The following is a 17,595-nucleotide window of genomic DNA, read 5'->3' as shown; positions in this document are numbered from 1 at the left end:
TTCTGCAGACTGGGTTTTACAGTTTCTTGTGAGCATTAACATATAGTCACATTAGGCAAGAAGGACTCCAGTTGTTCACCGCAGGAGGTCTATTGTTCCAGAAGAAGTACATTTCATGAAATTCATCATGAAAGAGGGGGAGAAAACCTTTTTTGGCATTCTGCATTTAAAGTCTTCTCAAAAAGACATCTGCAGTTTAAAAAAAAAATCCACCTACTTTTACTACTACTACAACCTTTGTTAATTTTCTACAGTTCCCTGCTCCAGGAACTTAAAAGTCATTTCCTTAAGAAAACAGATGACAGACAACCTGAGTGACTGATTATATTGTGCCATCACTTTGTTTTTCTCAGAGGCCCTGGTTTAAGAGGATGGATGTTAGTGTAAATGACAGCAAAGGGAGCTTCGCATAAGATTTCACTTCTGTTCAAAGACAGGCTAATGTAACCTCGCTGCGGTGCCATCAACTTGACAAATGGATACCGTGCAACCCTCTGCCTCCCACTGAAACTCGAGAGCCTGATTTACACAATATTCTCCCTCTAGATGGGAAAAGACATCATGCTGCTAGGCTGTATAATGGGTTCATCTGATAATTCTTTACATGTAATGAAATTTGATCAGAGGGCGGTGAAACGCCTCTCCAAGATGGAAGCAAGCTAATGAACTTATAAAACTACACTTAAGTCTTTCAAAACCTGAATAAACAGAAAAGGGGATTTTAGCTCGATCCATACTGAGAAAACATGCTGGTGCCCACGTTTAATTCTGCAAGCAAACATTCCTGGCTTTTTCTTACAATCAGGAAGAGATCCTGGCCTAAAGACTGTAGCTCTCCTGAAACGAGGCACTCTCCGCAGACCTTGCTATGCCATAGCTTCTCCTTTAGACTTTGCTGATCTTGAGTTCTTTATCACCCATGTTATACATTAGTTTATTCTGTTAATTTATTCTCTAGGATGCTTACCATATTTTTTCTTTTAAAGTGGAAAATTTCTTAAAGAATTTATAAACATTACCCTGTGAAACTAAACTAAAGACTTTATCTGGCAATTTAAACTAACAAATTCCTTTCAAAGGTTCATGGAAAGAGGAGTTGAAACATATACTGGTTTTTGGTGCAAAAACAAAAAACTTAGAAATTGATGCATAGTTTACTTCCCAATAAGTATTTCCCTGAACTTTTTGAAGCGTTCTCAGATACATGGCGTTATTTTAATCCAATTTTCTAGAGACTTTCTTTTAAACTGGCTATGGGAAAAAAAAAAGCACAGAAATCAGAGTTTTGTAAGAAACATAAAGGTCTGTTTTAAAGTGATAGTGTAAATTTTTTTAAAAGAAGATTAATTTGTTTTATTGGAAAAGCAGGTTAATATAGAAAGGGAGAGACAGAAAGAAAGATCTTTCTATCTGCTGGTTCACTACCCAAGTGACCACAACAGCCGGAGTTGAGCTGATACGAAACCAGGAACCAGGAGCTTCCTCCAGGTCTCCCACATGGGTGCAGGGTCTCAGGGCTTTGGGCCATCGTCTACTGCTTTCCCAGCTCACAAGCAGGGAGCTGGAAGGGAAGTAGAGCAGCGGGACACAAACAGGCACCCATATGGGATCCCAGCGCCTGCGAGGCAAGGATTTATCTACTGAGCCATTACACCAGGTCCGACAATGTAAATTCTTATTCAAAGTATGAATGTTTGAATAAAATTTTAAAAAGCGAATTCATGACCCATTATATTTTGCAGACAACGCTGACTGATAATCCTCTGCAGTAAAGCTGTCTATTGACATGGCCTGCAAATACACACCGTGAATGTAAACTACAATCAGAAGCAGTTTAGCACATGGAAATCTTGAATGAGGTAGAATTCTAGTCTGATATTTACTTTGCTGTTGTCACAAATAAAAAAGCGCTTATGAAAACATTTCCTGCTGAATCGAATGGGCTTCAACAGTTGCTGATTGGGTGACACGAAGGACCCCAGAGGAGACATCCTGCTGAACCAACGTTTTGGAAATGTTAAAAAGAAACTTCAAACAGACATTGTGCGGCAGGTGGTCCAGATTCGGCTCGGTGGGGATCATGTGAAGGCTAGCAGAGCAGTCACTCAGCCATGAATCAGACTTGTCAATTTTTTCACAGGTGACGTAAACAGGCACACAGTCTCTTTCCCCTAACATTTCAGTGTGTATTCTCCAAAAAAAAAAAAAAAGCAAAAAGCCTTTAGAAAGTAGCAGCACACAGTTGGGAATTTGTATGTTTAGAGATTTAAAAACATTTAACCATTTTGTTCATCTGTTTCTTTTCTAACAAGAAAAGTGCTAAGCGATATACTTTAAATGTACTAATTTTCAAATAAACTTCTCACAAAGTTAGAACTCTGGAGCACAGAATGATGGAACCCTGGGGATTCTGAACAAACCTCTCATTCCACAGATAAGGAAACTGAGCATCTCAGAGATCTGGCTGACTTCCCACAGGTCATACAAAGAGGGGCTTCAAAAAGTTCATGAAAAATCCACATTATCTTTTAATTCCCTCTTTGCATGAAGCCGCCTTTTATTTACCTGTGGACGTGTTAGGGCATCCATCTCCTGACTTCTCAGTTCAATAATAGTTCAATATGCTTACCCTCAGGAAATAAACAAGGTGTGGGCTTCATTTAGTAATGCAAAAATACTAACGGGAAAAAAACATTAAACTGGGAAAATCATATGATTCACTGTTTTTCTGATTTGGCACGTTGTGACTTTTTTTCTTTCTTTTTCTTCTCCTCAACTGGCCACAGAGAGATAGAGCTGATGGAAAATTCCTTCCCCACACCACCGAGAAGTCAGTGTGGGGGTGGGGTGGAAAGAGGCTTGTATCAAGCTTTGTTTTCAACTTTCAACATTTTCAGAGTTTAGCACAAATATAGAGGACAAAAATGATAAAGCATTTCATTGTTACTGACTCAGAGAGGCACTGCGAACTCTGCCATACAAGCTACTATTATGTCAGAAAATTACCAGGTAGCCATTAAATGAGGGCCAGACTGTTTTCTATTGTTCAAGGATTTTTTTTTTTTACTTGTTTTGGAAAGCCCAAGTCCAGAGTTCGGTGAAAGTTCTTGAAGATGACTCCACAATCACCAAGAACCCGTCACCTTAGTCAACCTTACCTACTACTTCTATGAAGGCAAGGAAGGTCATTACAAGCCAATGGTAAAATGGAATCTGAAGCTTAGTCAATCTCTGCCTACTGGCAAGATGCTTGCGAGCTAAGTACCCTCTTGCAAATACTTCCTACATGATTCAGATATAAATATTAGGAGAAAACCTTAAGTAAACATCAATCTCACATACACTAACACACACACACTTCTCAAAGCCCACACGCACAAGCTCTTGTTATTAAGTTACCTCTTGGAAGCTTAACTCTTCATATGGTTTGAGGGAACAGGTTCTCTAAAGCAAAGGTTCAAGGGGTGACGGTGTAAAAGACAGACTGGATTTATGTATCAAAATGAAAAACGTACCCATCCTCTGGCCTGGCATTCCTACATACAGAAATTAACCCTGAGGAGGTCATTCAACAAGTGGGGAAAGATTTACGTGCAGAGGGTTTCATGGCAGTTATTTTTTATGGTAATTCAAAGTTGGAAATTAGTAGGCCAATAGTTAGACACAAATAGATCAGTGTTACAGAACAGACGCATACTTGCTTAGTCATCTGATCTTTAGCAAAAACCATCAAAGAAACCTAATTGTATTAGAATAAAGAAATGTCTATATGCAATTTAAAAAATCTGAACCCCTTCCTCATACCACACACAAAAATCAATTCAAAATATCTCTACATCCTTGTCAACACTTACTTTTAAAAAAATATTTATTTATTTATTTATTGGAAAGTGAGATAGAGGAGGAGAGATAGGAAGATCTTCCATCTGATGATTCACTCCCCAAGTGGTTGCAATGGCCAGAGCTGCACCACTCCAAAGCCAGGAGCCAGGAGCTTCTTCCTAGTCTCCCATGCGGGTGCAGGGTCTCAAGACTTTGGGCCATCTTCCACTGCTTTCCCAGACCACAAGCAGAAAGCTGGATGGAAGTGAGGCTACCAGGACACGAACTGACACCCATATGGGATCCTGGTTCGTGCAAGCCAAGGACTTTAGCCACTAGGCCACTGCAACAGGCCCAATATCTTTTTTTTTTTTTAAAGATTTGTTTATTTTTACTGGAATGTCAGATTTACAGAAAGGAGGACATATAGACAGAAAGATCTTCTATCCACTTGTTTACTTCCCAAGTAGCCTTAACTGCCAGAGCTGAGCCAATCTGGAGCCAGGAGCTTCTTCCTCGTCTCCCACGCGAGTGCAGGGTCCCAAGGATTTCGGCCATCCTCAACTGCTTTCCCAGGCCACAAGCAGGGAGCTAGAAAAGAAGTGGAGCAACCAGGATATGAACCAGCAACCATATGAGACTCCGGCATGTGCAAGGCAAGGACATTTGCCATGAGGCTACCGCACCAGGCACTCCAAATTGATATTTTACCTCTATGAACAGATATTTATTTATCTTTGAACTCAATGAAGTTAAACTTCTAAAATGGAATAACTGAATGATTTTAAATCCATCAAAGACAAATGTCAAAAGAATATATAAAATACTAGGGCCCAGCACGATGGCGCAGTGGTTAAGGTCCTCGCCTTGCATGCCCGGGATCCCATATGGGCGCTGGTTCTAATCCCGGCAGCCACGCTTCCCATCCAGCTCCCTGCCTGTGGCCCGGGAAAGCAGTGGAGGACGGCCCAGAGCTTTGGGACCCTGCACCCGTGGGGGAGACCTGAAAGAGGCTCCTGGCTTCGGATTGGCTCAGCTCCAGCTGCTGTGGCCACCTGGGGAGTGAATCATCAGACGGAAGATCTTCCTCTCTGTCTTTCCTCTCTGTATATTCGCCTTTCCAATAAAAATAAAATAAATCTTTAAAAAAAAAGAATATATAAAATACTAATTTCGTTTGTCAACAGTTTCTATGTTTTAACAGTATTAAAGTGGAGCAATAGCTGTAGTACCTTCTATTAAAAACCAATGACATGGGTGCTGACACCACAGCTCAACAGGCTAATCCTCCAGCTTCAAGCACTGCCATCCCATATGGGAGCTGGTTCCTGTCCTGGCTGATTTACTTCTGATCCAGCTCCCTGCTTATGGCCTAGGAAAGCAGCGAAACATGGTTCAAGTCCTTGGGACCTGCACCCACATGGGAGACCCAGAAGAAGCTCCTGGTTTCAGATCTGCTCAGCTCCAGCTGTTGCAGCCATTTTAAGAGTGAACCAGCAGATGAAAGATCCTTCCCTCTGTCTCTCCTTCCTTCTATAAATCTGTTTTCCAATAAAAATAAATAAATCTTTAAAAAAAAACCACAATGACATGACTCAGAGCAAAGCAATCTCCTAAAAGTCATCTATAACAACAAGCCATAAGCTATTTGCAAGGCTATCAGAAATACCAACATTAGTATGGAACAGTCTTACATATTAGTAGGTATTGTGAACATCTGATGTTTTTAATTTAATACATGTACATGTGTGTATATTGTAACTTCATATGGCAATCAAATGAACCGTTATATGAATATTCACCTAAGAAGACAATTGGTTAATACAGGTGTAGGATTCCCTTTTGGAACACCTCATACCTCAAGTGTCTGTGTTCTCTTTCTGTCACAGGTGCAGATGCACAAAGCCAGCTGCCTTCTAACCGTAATACTGTTTCAGCTAGAATGATATTACTTCACAGATATCTCCAAAAAATTGGTAGCTGTTCCTCAAAACCAATCCATGCCCCAAAGTTGTGAATTTGCTGTCAGGAGAATATTTGGAAAATCCTGAAGACATTTTGAAGTAAAATATCTACCACTAAAATAAGCAGAGACAGCCTCCCCGAGCACGAGGCTGGCCACTTTGGAGGGAGCCACACTACGACGCGTGTGCTCTGGAACATACGCGTCTGTGTGTGTGTGGCGCATTCAAAGGACTGCACTGGAATGGAGAGCACCGTGTCATCTATCACAAACCCTGGGTTTGAGTGTCAGCTCTGCCACTTTTAAGGTGAGCAAGTTTAGCTAGCACCCTTTGCTTCTCTGAGCTTGAGTTTGTTCATCTCTAGCGGCAGGTATCTGATGGGGTGACAGCTGCAGTCTGGGATGCCAGCTCCTCAGTCTTTAGGTTCCATTCCCAGCTGCATGCCCCATTCCAGCTCCCTGCTCATGTGCATTCTGGGAGGCAGTCGTGCTGGTTCAAGTGTCTGGGTCGCTGCCACACAGGGCAAAGACCTGGATTGAGTTCCAGGTTCCCAGCTGAGGCCTAACCCAGGCATGGCTATTGCAGGCATGTGTGCAGGGATCCAGCAAAAGGAAAACATTTGTCAGTCTGACTCTCAAGAAATCAAAAAAAAAGATTTAAAAAAAAAGTGCTGATTTAGACCAGCACAGGCCAAGAGAAATATAAGGCACGCGACACATGCAATTTTTACACTACATTTAATACAATAAAACAAAGTTAATAAAATGTATTTCAATGACATATACATAACTCAGCGAATTAAAAATATAATTTCAAAATTTAGTTGAGACCTTCCATAGCTTTTGTTTTTTATACTTTGAAATAGATTCTGAAATAGATTTCAAAGTTGCTATTTTAATTCCACAATTTAAGTGATTAAGAAACTGGACAGCACAGAACTAGACAGCTGCTAACAGTTTGTAAGATTTAAAAACCTTATTACACTACAGTGAGGTCTTGTATCCCTCCATTTAGAATGGCTATTATCCAAAAGTTTAAAAATCACAAATGTTGGCAAGAATTTGGAGAGAAGGGAACCCTAATACATCGTAGGTGGGAATGCAAACTAGTGCAGCCACCATGGAAAACAGTATGGAGACTGTTCAAAAAACCTAAAAATAGATCTAACATATGACCCAGCTAGCCCACTTCTGGGACCACATTTAAAGGAAATGAAGTCAGCATATGGAAGAGATACTTGTCTTCCCATGTTTACTGCAGCTCGATTCCCAATAGTGAGGACACGGAATCAATCTGGAAGTCTGTCAACTGATGACTGGATAAACTGTAGTATCTACACAGGGTGGAACGTTACTCAGCCAAAAAAAAGGAGTGAAATCCTGACATCTGCAACAAGATGGATGTGACCGGAAATCAGAATGCTGAGTGAAACTGGTCAGACACAGAAAGACAAATTCCACGCTTTCTCTCATATGCAAAGCTTACATACACAGACACACAGAGTATAAAAATGTCATACTAGTTGGCATTTAAGTATTCTAAAAAGTTATTTTCTGAGTACACTGCTGCTTTAATAATATACCCTCCTTTTCTCACTTTATGATCTTTTCATTTATCTCGCATTACGTGACATTAATATTTTGGCTGTCAAGAAAAGTAGCAAGGAACCAGCATTATTGTGTGGGTGAAGCAGCTGCCTGCAGCAGCAGCATCTCATGTAGGTGCCAGTTAAGTCTTGGATACCTTACGTCCAATCCAGTCCCTTATTAATATGCCTGGGAAGATAACAAAGGATGGCCCAAGTCCTTGGGCCCCTACAGCCCCTCTTGGGCCTTATGGAGATGCAGAAGAAACTCCTGACTCCTGGCTTCGGACAGCAGTTGCAGCTATTTTTGGGCAGTGAACCAGCAAAGACTTCTCTCTCTCTGTAACTCTACCTTTCAAGTAAATAAATCAATCTTAGGAAAAAAAAAAACAGCGTATGCTTATATTATATTTACACATGAAGTAAAAATAGCAAAATGTTAAAGATTGTTAAATTCATGTGTGTTCACTGAATTCTTTACACTTTCCTATACTGAAATATTTTAAAACAAAAAGACAACATAATTCAACACATTTTAACATTTTCAAAAAATATTAAATGAATTAACAAAAATTCAGTGTAAGTATATACAGATTGCAGATCAAATGTTCCCATGGAACAGCTATGTAGTAGATTCATCAGGAAACACTCATTCATTTCTTCTCTGTCACTTTAAAATTCTGGATGATATTTTTCTGACATTGAAGAATCATCAAGAAGTAAAGAATTAGTCATTATCTTCCAAACCGAAGTTCACAGAAAATAGATTACATCATCTATTCAACTGGCTTAAGTATTTTGAATCACTTCCAGTTCCCATTTCATATAACATTTTTGCTTTAATCTGAAGCTTTAGATCTTTATGTACTGATAAGAATTATTAAGAATGATTCTCCGATAACAAACATCCAAAATTACTGGTATGGTGATAAAGCTCATTCAGTTTCTAGTTTGTTTCATTTTGCCTAAATTATTGGGAATCTTAAACAATTTTTATATTAGTGAATAATTGCAGCGGCAAATCAATACTCACCACCAGACAAAATCAGTTGTTGCCAGCTTTTTACTGGACAGGCCACATTCATTAAGAAGATGACCTGAAGAGGATATGCAGGTTCTAACCAAGAAAAATGTATAATCCATTAGCTATGAAATGTCCTTTAGTATTTTTAAGACTACAGTTCAATCTACCACACAGGTACAACTCTTTGTGTGCCAATTACACTTGCCACAAACCTCCTGCCAGCTGGTTTCCACCGGGGACAAACATGCATGATCTCAATTAGCTCATGAGTTTGATATAGCAAATGTTATAGAAATTATATAAATGTTGTCCTTGACACTAATCCTTTGAACTCTCTCTTTCCACCTCCAATTTATAGCAGATTAATAATGGCGCACAAGAAGTGCTTCTGTGTCATCAGAATTACCAGGTAACAAGTTTTATTTTTAAAAAACGAAAAGTGAATACATCTCACATGCATTGTCAAAATACAAAAAGCATTTTGACAAAACTCTAAAATTTGTTTTAGCATTATACAGAGCGAAACATGATATTGCCTATACTTATTACTAGACAGTAACATACAGACCCATTAATGACCTGCACAAGTCATATTCTGTTTTGCCAAAAAAAAAAATCAGGTTAGTTGAAGTTACTTTTTACAAGACTTATAGTACTAGAAGAGTATGCAGCAAAGTCTTACCCTATTCATTTCTGGAGGGAAAAGAAAGTAGTAGGTGTAACTACTAGGCAGCAGTCATTCCTGCAAGGAACTTTCTAGTGCATGTTAGAGACCAGTGAAGAAAGACAAAGGCAGAGAAAGTCTTAATGCTGAGTCCTAAGCCTAATACACTGCCTGGCTTTTAACAGACACTTAACGATAGTTGAATGGCCATAGAGCATAAGTATGTGTGTGCACCCTGAGGTCTGAATTAATTCCATAAGCAAAGACACACACATGACTGAATAAATATAAACCCATATAATATTCTATAATACACCACATACACACATTTGCATTTTTTCTTGCTACAGAAATTTATCAGTAAGAACCTCTCCCGATTCTCAAGTCTAAATTTTAGCTCTCCACTCAGATGACATGAAAATTCAATTCTCTCTCTTCATTATGCATCCCATTCATTCCTCTAGTATTTGTGTAACTGGCTCTAGGATAGGCATGAAGCTGATATATGGAAGACCAAAACAAAGACCAATAATTATAGATCTCAGTGTGCAAACAAGAGAATTTCATCTTGGGGAAATTAACAAGCTTATCGAAGGTAACTTAGTCTGTGAGGATGAGAACCAAATGTCAAATCCCAATCTATGTTTTCTTTTTTTTAAAGATTTATTTGTTTTTACTGGAAAGGCAGATATACAGAGAGGAGGAGAGACAGAGAGGAAGAGCTTCCCTCCGATGATTCACTCCCCAGGTGGCTGCAATGGTTGGAACTGAGCCAATCAGAAACCAGGAGCCAGGAACTTCTTCTGTGTCTCCTAAGTGGGTGCAGTGTCCCAAGGCTTAGGGCCATCCTCGACTGCTTTCCCAGGCCACCGGCACGGAAGCAGCAAATCAGTGGAAGACCTTCAGGTCAAAACCTAAGGATTCTGGTAAGGGAGGAATTCTGTCTACAGAGTGGACATGGCAGTCTAGCCCTGGCCTACCCTCCAGATTTCAGACACAAGATTGCAGCCTCAACCCTGTTTGCAGCCAGCTGACTTGCACTACAGATTTTGAATTTGTCAGCTCCTAGAACCAATGTAAAATCTATCACTCTGCTTCCCCTATATATACAGTTCCCTCTGTTTCTGTGTCTCTGGAAAAGACTGATATGAGGAGGCATAGCTAAACAGAAGTTGGGAAGGTATCACAATGTGAGCAATGGTACAATTGAGGAAAGTTGAGAGAACCCAAAAAGAACCAAGACACCAAGGATAAAGCCTTGGGGAGAACAATATGTAAGGAGACAGCAGAAGACCCACAGCCAAGAGGAAAGAACAGTGAGTCAAAGCAAAGGAAGGCCCATCAAGGAGGGAGGCAGTCTAACAGCTAGGGCAAACAGGATGAAGGCTACACATGGGCCCCGGTGCCCGGCAATCCATAGGACAACAGCGGCAACAGCCAGGGACATTGCCAAAGTGGCTGGGAAGGAAGTCATCCCGCAATCACTATAGGGTTCCCCAGTGAATAGGGGGTGAGAAGGTGTAAACAACTCAGCAACTGAGGAAAGAAAATTCAGTAGCTCAAGAAGGAAGAAACAATGGATGTAGAAGACTAAGTTGGAGGTAAGGAACCATCTAACATACACATAGATGTCAACTGCTGGTACCCAAGTCCCAGAAGTTAAGTATTTCAAAGATGGGCTGCAGATGACACAGGTGGGGTAACTCTGATCAGAAGGGCAACAACCCTCACTAGCTCAAGTGGACAAGGGTACTATTTCCTGGGACTGCTTTGAAGTAGAGGTTCCAGGCCTTTGCCTTATTTATCCAGGTTAGGTCATCACTGAGCGTCCCTGTTAAACAATACATACGTGTGTGTGTGTGTGTGTGTGTGTGTGTGTGTGTGTGCATGCACTAACTACCGAAGATTCAAAGAACAAGGCACCTTCTACAAGTCTGTCAAGTTAACCCCACCTGGTACAGATTTAGTCCCGAAATGAACAAAACTGGTCAGATATTGCTATAAACTGTTCCTCGCATTAGGTTACACAAAATAGTGTGGAAAACCTTCAGTAAGCTATAGTCATTTCTGCCATGGTCAGTAAAGCAAACACTGCTGGTTTTCTGTTTTTCATAATTTGCACATGTTTTTTAATAGAAGCTTGAGTGAGATTTCTGACAAATGGATTAATTATACTACCAATTATAAAAATACCTGTATGTTCTTAGTGGCAACAAGAAGAGACTAATGTAACATGGAATCATGATAAAAACCAGCACGCTGTATTTTCATTTATCATATTCAACTCTTAGAAGCCCAAATGTGAAACTAGTGATATGATCAACCTGTGATTATTAGTAATTTATAATAATGTTCTCCTTAAAACATAAAGGAATTGCCACAATGCTTTCATATTTTATTATTAAAGAGATGAGTGGTTACAACCAAAATATTTAAGTTCTCCAATGATGCATTAACTAAACCAAAAAGACAACTTTACTCATTTCAAAAGGTTTCATTGTAATAGCAATCTTCGAAGGCAAACACAAAAGACTCTACCATGCTTAGATTTTAAGACATAAATAACCAATTTAATGCATCACTAATGATGTACAATAGATGTCTTCTGCAGTACCAATTCAAATAAGAGACTGATGTAATCTGCCAGATACTTCAAAGTAACTAATTTGGTAATAAGAAAACATTTCTTTTGTGCAAACTTGCCTACTTACAAAAAATTGCAGAAGCCCTCCCAGTGAGATATTTACTTAATAAAAGCATTGAATCCTCATTAAAATGTTATTTAGTAAGAAAAAGACAACTAAGTAGTTTCGGTCTTCAAAGTTTATGTTGAATTAATAATAGGCTTTTAAATGAAAACATGTCTTTATATAAAGAAAACAAATATTAGCAGCAAAGTACTACCTGTTTTAGAATGAAATTGTATTCACTGCCTTAAAATCTTACATATCTGTTAGATGTGTGGCTATCATGTTATACACGCCCTATAGTCATACTCCAGATGCCTTATTTACAAAAAGATGCTAGCACATTTCACTTTTTTACAAATCTTCCCCAGCATATTTAAGCAAAGCATTCCCCAGATTTGAAATTCCTAAAGGTAAAGGCTTAGGTCAGACCTTGTTGGGCATATTCTACAAGAATTTTAACATGTTTATCTAGGAAATGAAAACTTCGCTGATCTTGTCACCACCCAGCCACCCACCCCACCTCTATTGGATTCACCATTTCAGCCTTAACAGGAGGGAACAAGCATAAAATTCAACATGTATTTCCAAAATCCTGTTTAATGAGGTTACTGTTCACTGGCTAAGACCATTTGCCAATTTATCTTTTGGCCCACATATGTCAACCAAAATAGAAACGTAAATGAAGACGTTTTCAATGATCTATTGTCTCTTCTCTAGGAGCAGCTAATCCTGGGAAAGTACCTATTATTCCACAGAGACCCACAAAAGAAAGAGTTTTCATATCTACTGACCACTGGGGGGCGCCCAGAATTGGGTTCAGGAGATGTTCCTCAGGGTTCCTTCTAATGGTATTCAAAAGACTAGAATCTAAATCACATAATTTGTGACAATATTTTCCTAAAATTGGTTTATTTTGCTAGGTGGCCGGTAATTGAGGAGAACAGAATTAACACCAATAAATTTGTTATAGGTTTTTATAAAAATTATTATTACACAATAAAAATACTAAATACTAAATATCCCTTTTAGCACACCATGTTATACGTGGTCCTCATTTTAAAAAATGACTTGAGTCATTTAATAATAAATAATATCACTAATAGGACATCTTAGTGATATTTACTCCATAAAATTGTAGAAAAAACAGAAAAATTGATTCCTAAATTTTAATTTGCTAAGTTCTCGCTGAACGTACTTACGCCCTATAACAGCACATTACCCATAATTGCATGCTTGCAATTTCCATGGCTTTCCTTCACCAACTGTGTGAAACTCAAATTCTTTGTCTCGGTGCTCAAAATGCTTCAGAGTCTGAGCTCTACCTTCCATTCAACATCATTCCCAGTAATACCCAGGAATCAAGGCTTCAGACAGAAGACACGACAGGTGAATTCGTCTCCCTCTTCTCTCAGTGCCTGGACCCACACTAGCCCTGCTGCCACATAATGACTTCCACTAAATCCCTTTGTTCTCTTTTCCCTAGAAGGAGACCTTGTTCATCCTGCAAATGCCATCTTCTGTAGAATTTTTGTTGTTGTTGTTAAAATCATTCCTGCCCCATCTCTTAAAATTCCTTAAATATTTTTTGTATTTCCCAATGGGCCTATTGCCATCATTTCCATCACAGATTTTCTTCGAATCACAATAATGACTGCTTAAGCACAGAATATATTTTTTGCATGTACTTTTAGATATTTATATCTGCACCAGGCACTCAGTTAAGATTTATTGAATGAATTAACTTTTATGTGTTCACGATCTCTTATTCTTGGTTATACTTATTGGATCAGTTGCTGTTTAAGAAAAATGGTAGAAACTCCTGCTGTTTGCAGTCTCTTTTCAAAAACAAGCAATAGAGATGATAATCTCTCAATTATAAATTTCACCAGAAGTGAGACTCAAGATCAACTGAAGTGGTGGAAGGCCCTCACAAGGCTGATAGTAGGGACTAAAGCTGCCCTGTAATCCTTGTAACCGTACAGTTACAATACATCACAGCGAGGTTATCAACTGACATAAAATATAAAGGAATACACGGATCACTGAAGTGTTTTTCAATGAAGTTTTACTGATCTGTCCTTTATCACCCTATCTGAGGTGGTCAAATTTCAAAAACTACAAAATCAATGAGGCTTACAGTAATAGCATGGCTCATTTCCTGGGATGATATCTGATGCCTATTCCAAAGTTCTATCATCTACATAAATTGAGAAGCCTGGAATGGAAGAATGAATAAAACAAGACTCCTTTTCATGGACTTGACCTAACACTTAATCACAATTTGAAAATTACTCACTTAAAACAACAACACAACATCCAAACACCTTGCAATAGTATTTTTTTTTTAGCATACAGAGATGCTGAATAAATATTTATTGAACAGATGAATAAATGACGCATTGCTCTTTTACTAGAAAATTCAATAAAAACATGTTGGCAAGTGATGCAATGCAAATCTCTGAGCATGTGTGTATTCCAGGGGGAAAAAAAAACTGAACTGAGATTTGAGAAACGTGCCCCCACACTTGTAGTGATTTCAGTTGGAGAACAACAACTCCAAGCAAACTCTATTACACTGACAGCCCTAGCCTGGCTTACAAACTCGAGGGAGGATTCAATTTCTACCAGAAAAAAAGCAACAGTCAAAGATATCTGGAGACAAATGGACAAAAGTAAAGGACACACAAGGAGAAAGTAAAGAGGAAGGAACAGTGACTCACAGTAACATTAAAATTTGGTGAGTCTACTTAAGACAACCTTTAACCAGCTCCTTTTGAAAGCACTTTTGTCTCCAGCTAATTTTAAGCATATCCCAAGTTCTACATAAGATCTCCAGATACTTTTTTATATTAATGAAAACCAAGAGGGGAAAGCACCTGTAACAACAGATACTAATTTAGAAATTATTTCTGACAGCTCCCTACCAGCTACTACCACGTAGCGGTAGTCTACTTAAAAAAGTTGGTAACTCAGCTCAACAACCTTTAAATTAGGTACCATTTCCCAAGTACTCTTGGGACAAAACATTCACTTTATCACAGTAATTTTCCATTTAGTATTTTCAGGTAAAAGAAATGCTAAGTGTCTCAAAGTTTTCATGCTGCTACCAAAAACCTAGCCAAACCTTTACCCTCCCTTAATTTTACAGATTAGGAATTACACGTATTACACATTACAAATGTAGAGAGTGCTTGCAGGATTTTTAAAGGCCAGCTTTTAGAACACAGCACTTGGTGAGAGGTGACCATGCAGGCCCCAAAGAGCCCGGCCCTTTTGTCTCTGGAAGCTCACTTTTGCCACCTAGTGGGCGAGGCAATTTTGAAGTTGGGTTTTCCATTTTGTCTAAGGATTATCTTCTTGAGGATCTAAGAGTTAAGGTCAATTTCTTATTAGAAAATTATCACACTTTTCTTTTCAAAACCTTAGGTAGTTTTTCCAAATTGGTTTGTTGCCTTGCCTATTGGTTTTCTTTCACGCCGTTGGTTTTCATCACAATGAAATCAAGGTAAAATAAACCTTTGTGGAACATATATGTCAATATATAGATACATTATTATATATTGTTAAAGCTACTTGAGAAGCATATTGACACAGAAAGAAAGACACAGAGCCACACCTGGAAGAGAGATCTTCCACCCTCTGGTTCTCTCCCTGAATGGCTGCAATGACCAGGGAGGCAAGGAACCTGAAATCCTCTCTAGTTCTCTCCACACGGATGGGAGGGCCCACAACATTCATGTCATTATTAGCCGCTTTCCCAGATGCATAAGAAGGGAGCTGGATTGGAAGTGGCCAACTGGAACTCAAACCAGCATTGTGTATGGTATACCAGCACTGTAAGTGGTAGCATAGCCTGCCAAGCCACAAAGCTGACTCTGGCGTACATTAATGTGACTCTTGTGAAAAAACTGGCTTTTTCCTGGGCTCTAATAATTTTCTAATAATTTCCTATCCTCAAATCTATAGCTTCTTAGGAGGCTTTGGCTTTTTTTTTTTTTTTAACTTACATGAATATCAAATCTACATCTCTATCTTTAATTTCTCATTTGGCTCTCCTCTCAAATCCTCTGCTATCCACTGAATATCAACTCTGGGACTGACATTTAATATGCCAGAAATCTAACTCAACACCTTCCTTTGGAGACCATATAAGAGATTTTCTCAGAGCTAAAAACCAAGGACTAAAAATGTTAGAAAATTTTTTTTCCCATTAAATATGAAAAAATCCAGGAAACAAGGAGAAGAAAGACTCATAAGTCATGGTGAGTTTCTTGGTTTGGGCAGGAGACATACGATGATCAGAAGCCTCCAGCAACAACGATGAACAGGAATATGATAAATCTGAGACAGGTCACAAAGCTAAGAAAACTGGCTTGGAGAGAGTACAACACAACAGCTTGAGCCCTTAGGTTAAAATTACAGCTAAGCACACAGAAGGATAGACACCCAGAGATGTGGACACCCTGGGCCTGCAACCCATAGTGATACCTGCTTTTCCATTCTGCTTTTGAATCCATCAAACCTCTTGGACAGAGTCTGCTGCAGTCTTTTGATACTCCTTACCCAAATAAATGATTCTTTACCCATAAATACAAATGACCTTATAGCTCAAACACATATAGCTATTAAAAAAAAAGTAGCCATATTGAGGCCTAATATTTATACCCTAAATTTTCAACCACTGTGAATGGTTTTAGTAAATTTTGAAAGTTGTGTAAATGACACCATGATCTGTGGTAGAATATTTTCATAATCATAAAAGGTTTCCCTGAGTTAAAGACAGTTGGTCCCTGCTCTCATCCTCAACTCAAGGGGACAACTAATCTTTTTCGTCTCTACAGATAATTTGCTTTTCCTGAAAATGTTATGTAAATGTTATTCTGTCTAGTTTTTTTGATGTAACAAGTGTTTCAGTTTCATCCATGTTCTAGTATAGCTGTAGTTGACAGTGGTTCAGTAGATCATTCTTGTTCACTGCTGAATACTATTTCTTTATATAACACATTTGTCTATCTGTTCACCTTGGGAAGGAATTTGGGTTCTTTCCAGTTCTGAGCAATGAACAATGCTGCTTTTGATATCTGCATGTGGATCTCTGAATGAAACATGTTAATTTTTCTTGGGTAGGTAATGAAGTGGAACTGTCAGACCATTTAACTTTCATTTTCCAAACCGGCTACATTCCCCCAGTAATTTATAAAGTTTCTAGTTTCTCCATGTTCTCACCATTATCTGTTATTTTATCCTATAAATAGAAATGGTCTTTCCAGGGCTGGAAACAGAACCGACCCGGCAAGTGCAGTTACTAGTGTGTGCGTAGGCTGATGTGGGTGACAGACAGAGCCAGACCCCATACAGGCAAGCACACATGAGTCATGTCTGGGATCACTTCAGATGAGGATTCTTTGAGGAGCCCCCAAACTGAACCACTGTTCTCAGAACTCCAATCATGGAGAGAACTTCAGGATCTGTGGTCTGACCATGGAGTGCATGTGTCAGAACTAGGCCTCCTCAGTGGAGGAGACGGAGCAGTGGACAGAATACACAGATCACATGGAGGATATGGCAGCCCACTGGGGCCTGAAGAGGGCATCTGGTACCATAGCAGAGCAAGGAGAGCAGAACAAATTGGTCAACTACTCCAGCCAAGCACTGATAGCAAATATCTGGGCCAATGGAGACTCTAAGGTGGACTATGTTAGCCAATGGACCTTGGAAGAATTTCTTCCTCCTTGGATTGGCAAGATCAACAGCATTCAGAATTATCATAACTTGGGCAAAACCCCCAGAGTCTGCTCCACATTGGGGATCCTGGGATGACATCATGTGGCCGATAGCCACCCCTG

The 17,595-nt window shown here is 39.2% G+C and overlaps 1 protein-coding gene across 4 annotated transcripts in view; it reads right to left on the bottom strand.

Moving 5' to 3' along the window:
* The window catches only part of STAU2 (staufen double-stranded RNA binding protein 2), a 297,692-nt gene that overhangs the window by 70,517 nt on the left and 209,580 nt on the right, over positions 1-17,595 (bottom strand). The window lies entirely within an intron of this gene.

The sequence above is a fragment of the Ochotona curzoniae genome, unplaced genomic scaffold (genome assembly GCF_017591425.1).
Source record: "Ochotona curzoniae isolate NIBS_2020 unplaced genomic scaffold, NIBS_Ocur_1.0 contig_1071, whole genome shotgun sequence".
Taxonomy (NCBI): Eukaryota; Metazoa; Chordata; class Mammalia; order Lagomorpha; family Ochotonidae; genus Ochotona; species Ochotona curzoniae.
The sequence above is the reverse complement of the archived record's forward strand: the minus strand, read 5'-3'. Positions and strand labels throughout refer to the sequence as shown.